The following is a 9,199-nucleotide window of genomic DNA, read 5'->3' as shown; positions in this document are numbered from 1 at the left end:
GAAAAACAGGAGTCTTGTGAGGCGTCTGAGACGTAAAATGGCAGTGGATGACATCGGGTCGGGTTCCTGATGTCATGATGCAGGAATGCCATTTTACAATGGTCAGATAGTGGGTGAGATCAAGGTGCCACTTGCTGTCCACTTACAATCAATTAAAGGGTAAATGAGATATTTAAAACACCAATTGACAGCCATTTTACAGTGGCTGTTGGATTTACCGGCCATAATTTGAGTCAAGAGGCGTCACGGGAACCCGGCAGGTTTAAAAGACCGGCAGGCAGTGAACCGGTGAGGGTGTTGGAGGTCCTGTTATGTTGGCTGGTTGTTCAATGTTATTTCTTTCTGTGACTTTAAAGTTTGTGTGACTTTACAGTTTAAGGTACTTTCAGATTGTTCATCAGGGTTCATCTGAGTGTTACCCACTCCTGATCGGGCCCCAGTTTTGATTTCTTGGTTGAGAGGGAGGGGGTTGTGTGTGCCTTTCCTCACAGCTGGCTGATAAAACCTGAAGTAATTGCATCTGTGGAACACAGCAGCAATGGGAATTGTGCACTCTGGAGCAGCTCATCTAATGAGGATGACTGTGCCCCAAGGAGGGACAGGAGGACAACTGGCCAGGGGAACATGCAACCTGCTGGCCCAGTGCAGCCTCGTAATGGAGGAGGGGGAGAAGGTGGCAGGGTGGCCCGGGTGCAGCCACCTGTCAGGAGATGAGCCTACCCAGCAAGCAGGGTCTACCGCCGTGTTTGAGCTTCCTGCAGCTGTCAGAACACCAGTGCAGAAGAAGACTGCGCCTGTCACGGGAGACTGTCACATCTCCGTGTGAGATGCTGGCAGTGGAGGTAGCTTCAAACTGCGTGGGTGGCCATCTAATGCCGATCGCACTGAAGGTAACAGTAGTGCTGAATTTCTATGCATCCAGGCTTCATCGGCAGACATGTGTGGAGTCTCCCAAGCATCAGCGCATCACTGCATAAAGGTTGTGACTGAAGCCATTTTCAGGCGTGCCAACCATTTTATAAAATTCAAGACAGACATCGTCAGTCAGGCCGAGACAGCCAGAGGCTTCGGCACAATTGCTGGGTTCCCAATGGTCCAGGGCATAATAGACTGTACGCATGTGGCCATTAGAGCACCTGCAGGTCAATCAGGGGCCTTCATTAATCGCAAGAGGTTCCACTCAATGAATGTTCAGCTTGTCTGTCACCATTGTAAGGGAATCATGCAGGTGTATCCCTGTTACCCTGGGAACAGTCATGATGCTTTCATCCTCTGGAACTCTCAGGTGCCAGCACTATTCAGCTCTCCTGAATGCCTGCAAGGATGGATACTTGGTGACAAGGGTTATCCCCTGAAGACATGGCTGATGACACAGGTGAGCAACCCAAGGAATGATGCAGAGGAACGTTACAATGTGAGCCAGACGGCCATCAGAATGACCATAGCAAAGGCTATAGGTCTTCTCAAAATGAGGTTTAGGTGTCTCGATCGCTCAGGTGGAGTCGTGCAGTACTCACCATCAAGTATCTCCAGGATTATTGTCGTGTGCTGTGCCTTACATAACCTGGCATTGGAGAGGCGATATTCCCTGGAGGATGGTGAAGGTCAGTGCGAGGCTTCCTCAGATGAGAATTGTGATACGGATGAGGAAGAAGGGCTGCAGCCACCTGAACAGCGGGGAGATGGAGCTGAAGGTCAGGTGGAGTTGAGTGCAAGCGAGACCCGGAAAGCTCTAATACTCAGGCATCAACCATAAACTGACATGGCAGTCTGACAGGAGTCAATGACAGGAACTGGAAGTGCAAAGGCACTCACACTCACCCTCGGGGGGAAAACTGATCTGAACCGGGCCACTGTTCCATCAAACACCACCCAGCCCAAATGTATCACATCTCAAATAACCCTTCTCATGCAGAGCAACCATATCACTTACAACAGCAGCAATGACGTTTGACATGTAAAAATGCCAACTGACAAGTTTAATTGCTTATAGTGCATTGATACATGAAATAAAAATTTACATATTGCATCAGTGACCCTGGAGTGCTGTTAGTGTGAATATTTGAAACAGTGGCGAGTGCTCACACGTGTGGACGACCCCTCGCCACCAGCCACACCAGAGGCAGGTGGCTGATCAGGCTGCCGCATTGCTCTGGATGACTTTGGCCGGCGTCCTCTGCCTGCCCGAGGCCGTGCGGACCGTGGCATCTCAGAGTGACCATGAGATGTTTCAGGAACGCCCTCTGACACCCTGGAAGTATGTGGCGCTGATATCACTGGCAGAGGGGACAAGGAGCTGCAGGATGCATCAGGAGCACCGTGAGAGGACCTCCCATCTGAAATCTGCTGCTGCCCCTGCGCCCTCCTGAGGCTCTATTGGTCCTCAGTGCTAACCTCAGAGGGATGAGCAGCCTCAAACTGTCACCTGTGCATCAGATTCCGTTCTCTGATGCTCTAGTTCAAGGTCTCTCTCTCTGTGAGGTTATGCATTGCATCCAGGATCGTCCCCTCCACTACAGCTGCTAACCTGTCAATGGAGGAGGCCAGATGGTCAGATGACAGAGAATGTGTGACACTCAGGCCCTGGATGGACATTTCCAGTGTCTGAGTCATGGCATGCAAAGTATCTGGTAAATCCGCCAGATCTCCATGCACTGCGCGCTGCTCTTGAAGCATCTCCCGCCAAATGAATGTTATTAGAGGCTTGTCATCAGCTGGTGGCTCTGCACTGGCCTGGCCTCCCACAGTCCTCAGATTGTCAGAGGCATCGGTTGGTAATGCCTCTGGCAGCTGGCCCAGCAACTGTGTGGTGCTGAAACCAGGTTGTGACCACGAGGAAACACGCATCCCAACCGAGGTGAATGTCTCTGAGCTGGTGCTTGGTGCGGTGCGAGGATGTGACACTGCACCCTCTGAGGTCCCCTCCTCATCCTGAGAAATGGATGGATGAGTCCCGGAGATGCTTCCTGGCTGCTGCTGTGTTTCACCTGCAGGGAAAATCAGAATGATCAGCAATGATCAGCATTCCTGACTGGAGGACATGTTATAGGCTGCAGTGTGGGCATGTCTGTGTGATTTCACATTTGAGCGCACCCTTCAGTGCCTGAGACAATCGCCACAGCACAAGCGCCCCCGCCACTCCCCCCCTCCCACCCCACCTCCCGACCGCTTTTCAACCACATGCTGGGGAACACAGTCTCCTGGCCAGGTGTGCCGGCCTCGCCATCAGCGATGGAGCATCCTCTGTCCTCCCCTGCCAGTATTAATGCATCCTCCTCCAGTCAGCTCAGATATGGAAGGTTGGCCATGCTGCGACTGGTTCAGTACCTCTCTCAGGTATTCTGGGCCCTCTTCTCCTGTGTATACACAAAGGACTTAGTTAAGACATATCACATGGATGATTACACTCTCACCCCTTGGGCTGAGTGCTGTATCTCAAACTAATGCCAGTAAAGTGCATGGATGGAACACATCTGGACCACTGAGCGTCACAGATGTGCCCATTATGCGGACCAAGGCATGGCTGCAGCCAAGCGCTGAACATGGATAGCTTCCACCTTGCAGCTTCAGCACTCATTGACCCTCCCCTATCACATAAAAGATGAGATGAATGCGGAATGCCCCTTACCCGGGTAGAGCGCAGAAGCTCATTGACCCGTTTGCAGCACTGGAGCCAGGTCCTCCTAACAACGTCGCAGCTGCTGACCTCCACCGCTACCTCCAGCTGCGCCTTCTTTGTAACCTGGGAAGCCTCTTTCTTCCATTGGATGGGAAGAGGAACTCCTGCTTTACCTCAGCCGCCTGGAGGAGGACCTGTAAGGAGTCCTCTGAGAAGCGGATGGCTATGCAGCTACATCTATTCCTGCAATTTGTTTCGTGTGGGGTTCAGATTTTTCTAAAGTGTTGGCCTGGTGAGCATTTCAGATCCCCTACAGTCCTCTCAGCCTCAGACCATTGTTTTTCCCTTGCATATGTTCAGTGTCTCCTAACAACGTGCTCCTTCTTGCTTCAGGTAAGCCTTTATGAGCCCCAGAGATTGCTGAAAGCCTTTCAATGACTTTCAGCAGACTCTTCTGGCTCTCGGCCCGCCCCCACCGATGCTCAGCCTCCTGCCCGCATGTCCCCTTTTCAGTCGGAGGTGTGCCACGGGGCTGCTAATTGGCTGCCCCGCGCGTGATACCGGCGGCAACAATTTGTGGAATGGCAGCGAGTTCTTCACCCGCCTCCGCCTCATCGGACTCTGAGCTGCCGTCAATGGTAAAATTACGGCCTATGTCCCCTGGTTCTAGACTTATCAGCCCGAGAAAATATCAGATCTACATCCACCCAGTCACGCCCTCTAAGAATTTTGTAAGTTTCAATGAGATCACCTCTCATTCTTTGAAACTCTACAGAATACAGGCCCAGTTTCTTCAATCTCTCCTCAGTAAACAATCCCGCCATCCCAGGGGTCCGTCTGGTGAACCTCCATTGCACTCCCTCTATGCAAGTATATCCTTCCCTAGGTAAGGAGACCAAAACTGTACACAATACTCCAGGTGCAGTCTCACCAAGGCTCTATACAATTTCAGCAAGACATCTTTACTCCTGTACTCAAAACCCCTTGTAATAAAGGCCAACATATCATTTACCTTCCAATTGCTTGCTGAACCTGTGTACTAGCTTTTAGTGACTCATGAACAAGGATGCCTCTTTGGACATCAACACTGCCCAACCTCTCACCGTTTAAGAAATTTCTTTCTTTTTTTCTATCAAAGTCGATAAGTTCACATTTATTCACATTATATTCCATTTGTCATGTTCTTGCCAATTCACTTAGCCTGTCCAAGTCCCCTTGAAGCCTCCTTGCATCCTCCTCACAATTTCCATTCCCACCTAGTTTTGTGTCATCAGCAAATTTGGAAATATTACATTTGCTCCCCACTCCAGATCATTGATATAGATTGTGAAAAGCTGTGGCCCAGCACTGATCTTTGAGGTATCCCAGTAGTAACAGTCTGCCATCCTGATAATGACCCATTTATTCCTACTCTGCTTTCTGTCTGCTAACCAATTCTCAATCCATACCAGTATATTACCCCCAATTCCATGTGCTCTAGTTTTGTTTCCGAACCTCCTGTGTGAGACCTTATCAAAAGTCTTCTGAAAATCCAAATACATCACATCCACTGGTTCTCCTTTGTCTATGCTACAAAGTAACGTCCTCAAAAAACTCCAACAGGTTTGTCAAACATGAATTCACTTTCCTAAATCTATGTTGACTCTGCATCATCATATTATTTTCTAAGTGTCTCATTATCACATCTTTTATAATAGATTCTAACATTTTCCCGAGTAACAGGTCTGTAGTTCCTGTTTTCTCTCTCCCTCCTTTCTTAAATAGTGGGGTTACATTTGCTACTTTCCAGTCTTCAGGAACCTTTCCAGAATCTATAGAATTTTTAAAGATAACTATCAGTGCATTCACTATCTCTAAAGCCACCTTCTTCAACACTCTAGGGTGTAGCTCATCAGGTGCAGGGGATTTATCAACCTTAAATCCAGTAAATCTTTTTGAGTACTACCTCTTTATTAATACTAATTTCCTTCAGTTCCTCATTTTCCCAAGAGCCTTGGTTCCCTAGTATTTCTGGGAGATTTTCTGTATCTTCCTCCATGAAGATAGGCACAAAGTAATTGTTTAGTTTCTCTGCCACTGCCCTACTCCCCATTATAAATTCTCCTATCTCCGCCTATAATGGACCCACATTTGTCCCTGCTAATCTTTTCCTTTTCACATACCTAAAGAAGCTTTTACAGTCGCCTTTATGTTTCTCACTAGCTTGCATTCATATTCTCTTTTCCCTTTCTTTATCAGTTTCTTGGTCATCCTATGCTGGATTCTTACCACTTTTTCCGGCAACATTATAAGCCTTTGATCTCATGCAATCTTTAACTTCTTTTGATGGCCATGATTGATTCATCTTTCCTGTTGGGTTTTTGTGTCTTAGAGGAATATATATTTGTTGTAGACCATGTAATACTTCTTTAAATACTAGCCATTGCCTGTCTACTGTCAAATCTTTTAGTGATTTTCCCAATCCACCATAGCCAACTTGCCCCTCATACCTTCATAGTTTCCTTTGTTCAGATTTAAGACCCTAGTTTCAGAATGAACTATATCACTTTCAAACTTAATGTAAAATTCGAACATATTATGGTCACTATTTCCCGAAGTCTCCTTTACACCAAGGTTATTAATTAGCCCTTTCTCATTAGATAATACTAAATCTCAAATAGCTTGATTCCTAGTTGGTTCTTCAAAATACTTTTCCAGAAACTAATCTCGCACACAATCCAGGAATTCATCATCCATAGCATTAGCGCTGATTAGGTTTATCCAGTCTATATGTAAATTGAAGTTTCCCATTATTACTGTATTACCCATGTTACATACACCTCATAGCTTTGAATTATGTCTGTTTATTGGTTTCAACTTGATTTTTATGGCTTCTTTGCTTTTTGTTAAACATTCCATAGCCTTAAAGTGTTTTTTTCACCAGTGACTCTCTTTATCTGTAATCTGTATAAAGACATGAAGTGTCCTCTCCTTCAGCTGGGGTAGATGGGCCCCGTTGGAAGAAAGAGGAGGGACCAGATAATAAAAAGAAACTTGGATTCCTGAAGAAATTTCATTTTTTAGGGGGATGAAATTGGACAGGGGACTGAGAGACAGCACTATAGAGACCCTAGGTAATTCCAACTCCAGTAACAAATGGGCATCAGAGGTGTGTCTGCAGTAGTATGACTGCCCAACAAGCCCAAATTAAATGCCCTTCCAGTCATCCTCCAAATTTTAATGAACACAATCCTAGTTTAATCACCAGGTTTGAGGCCAGTGAATTTTCAGAGCCAACTAGCGTATCAAGATTTTTGAAATCAAGGTCGATGCATTCGGGTCAATTGTCATCACTAGCAGCTCCTAATACTGTGAGAAAAATGAAAAATGCACATTGCATATTATTTCCTAATCTATATAAACGTGGTAGGGCAATAGCTTGAAAGAAAAGAAGCGTAAGGACCACAAATCAGTGCAGGACGTACCTCATTGTTTGAACTGAAACGTGCCTGTCTTGTGTATTGGATCACCTCCCTGACATGCTCCTACATCCAAGTGATCGTGCTGGAGGTGGGATCATTGCAGCAGCGGCTACCCGTCCAACAGCAGTAGGTAGCCAATTAGGCCAAATAAGAGGCCAACTGGGGGCAAGTTGCTGAAGCTGCTGGGATCTTCCTGGCTTTGGACCGGCCCCCCACTGAGTCAGGAGACTGACAACAGCTTGGAGGCAGCCTCCTGGTGGCAGGAGAGAGGGCCATCCCTGTCAATGGCCCCATGAATACACCATAAAAGTGCAAAGGCTGCAGCATCGACCATAACCCTTTCTGTGGGGAGGTTTCTCCTCCATATTGATGGCCCTATTAGTTGTGGGCCTTTCACTTTTTCAATTATTAATCAGGCTTCCAAGAGTGCCTCAATGGTGAGGCTCCCTGATGCGCCGCGACCTGCTGCAGCAGTACCCAACTCTGCTGGTGGGGCTGCCATCCGTCCAGTGCTGCAAACCTTCCTATTGGACCTTTAACCTTAAGAACCCAACTGCCGACCTTAATTGGATGGCCAACGCGAAGGCAGCCTCATAACTGGTCACCTCCAGGAAGGTTCCAACTGTTGCCGCACTTCTGATCCATGCGAGTTTGGGACGGAAATGGTTCTGATGCCTGAAGATTTTCAATTCCGCCCAATATTTCAGGTTGATAATGTTTTTTCAAAACTGGCAAAAGTTCAAGATGTAACAAGTTTTAAGCAAATACAAAAGCAGGGTAAGAGGTGGAACGACGGCGGTGGGGCGGGGTGGTGAGGAGAGGAGATGTGGGGGGCAGTTGGGTGAGGAGTAGAAAATAACAAAAGGGAAGGTCTGTGGTAAGGTGGAAGGCAGAAGTAATTAGTTGACAAAGGTGATGAAAAATGATGATGCTGCAAAGCAAAAGAAAGTGATAATGGAACAGAAGCTGAATCTGAGTTCAAGAGTTTCAGATCATAACCACTGCTCTCATTTGTTCAGACAAAAGGTGCTAGTGATTGTTCTGTTGTTGCCATTTACAGCTCCTCTAAACTCATCTTTTGTTTCTTTGAAGTATTTAAATGAGCATTGGAGCATTGATTCAAATGGTACTTCTACAAAGAGCCCTGTGAATGTTTACACAGCTGAAGAAGATTTTGAACTGTTAGCATCCCAGGGGAAAGTCTGAAGGAAAGCCTGTCAGAGGAGGAGAAGGGCACTTTAAGCTGTATAATATCTATCCCATCCTTTCCAACTCTACCGTGACAAAACCAGCCCAGAGACACCTACTCAGGAGGAAGTAGTTAGCAAGTCTGAAAGGTTTTCATGCACCACTGAGCATGAAGTCCTGGGAGTGGAAGAGGGGAAGCCAGCTATTCCTTCACAGAGGGGGGAGAAATATTCATCCTCGGATGAGGAGTCAAGGGACAGCCCCAGATCCCAGGGAACCAAATTCAAAAGAACAATGATTAAGGAGCATTGATCTGATGTGCAGACAATGGAGATGGTTTCCACAAGGAAGCTCTGGAGGGTGTGGCAGTCCAGACAATATCTGTTTCAACAAGGTGCAAGGAAAGATAATAAGGACACTCATGACTTCTTGAGTGTCAGCTGCCATTGCCTCAATAGATGTCTTGAGGATTATCCTTAACAAAACACTTTCATTTGAAATATAATGCAGAAAAGTAATTTGTTTTGACTACATAGTCTCATCATTCATCTTTCTGGATGTGCACAATTTTGTGGATTGAGTCGATGAAATTTCTATTACTAGGGCAAGGTGTAGATTCCTTTGGGAATCCAGGTCTTAATCAAAGAGTTGTGGGTGTGAAGGGAAGTAGCCATGAGAGAAAGATTTTTATTTCTTTATGAAAAAGATTTTTTAAATTTATATAAAGGCTAACAATAAGGAGCTACCTTCTTTCTCTGGCTGCAGTCTGATAACTTTCTTGCTCCACCTGCTCCGACATTTTTTTTTTTAGTTAGTTAGTTAGAGATACAGCACTGAAACAGGCCCTTCGGCCCACCGAATCTGTGCCGACCATCAACCACCCATTTATACTAATCCTACACTAATCCCATACTCCTACCACATCCCCGCC

At 46.5% G+C, this 9,199-nt stretch overlaps 1 pseudogene; it reads left to right on the top strand.

Annotated features, from left to right (window-relative positions):
* Positions 1-937: 937 nt before the first annotated feature.
* Positions 938-1,756, top strand: LOC137371603 (putative nuclease HARBI1 pseudogene; annotated as a pseudogene).
* The last annotated feature ends 7,443 nt before the right edge of the window (positions 1,757-9,199 follow it).

Source organism: Heterodontus francisci, chromosome 6, assembly GCF_036365525.1.
Source record: "Heterodontus francisci isolate sHetFra1 chromosome 6, sHetFra1.hap1, whole genome shotgun sequence".
In the NCBI taxonomy this organism is placed as follows: domain Eukaryota; kingdom Metazoa; phylum Chordata; class Chondrichthyes; order Heterodontiformes; family Heterodontidae; genus Heterodontus; species Heterodontus francisci.
The sequence above is the reverse complement of the archived record's forward strand: the minus strand, read 5'-3'. Positions and strand labels throughout refer to the sequence as shown.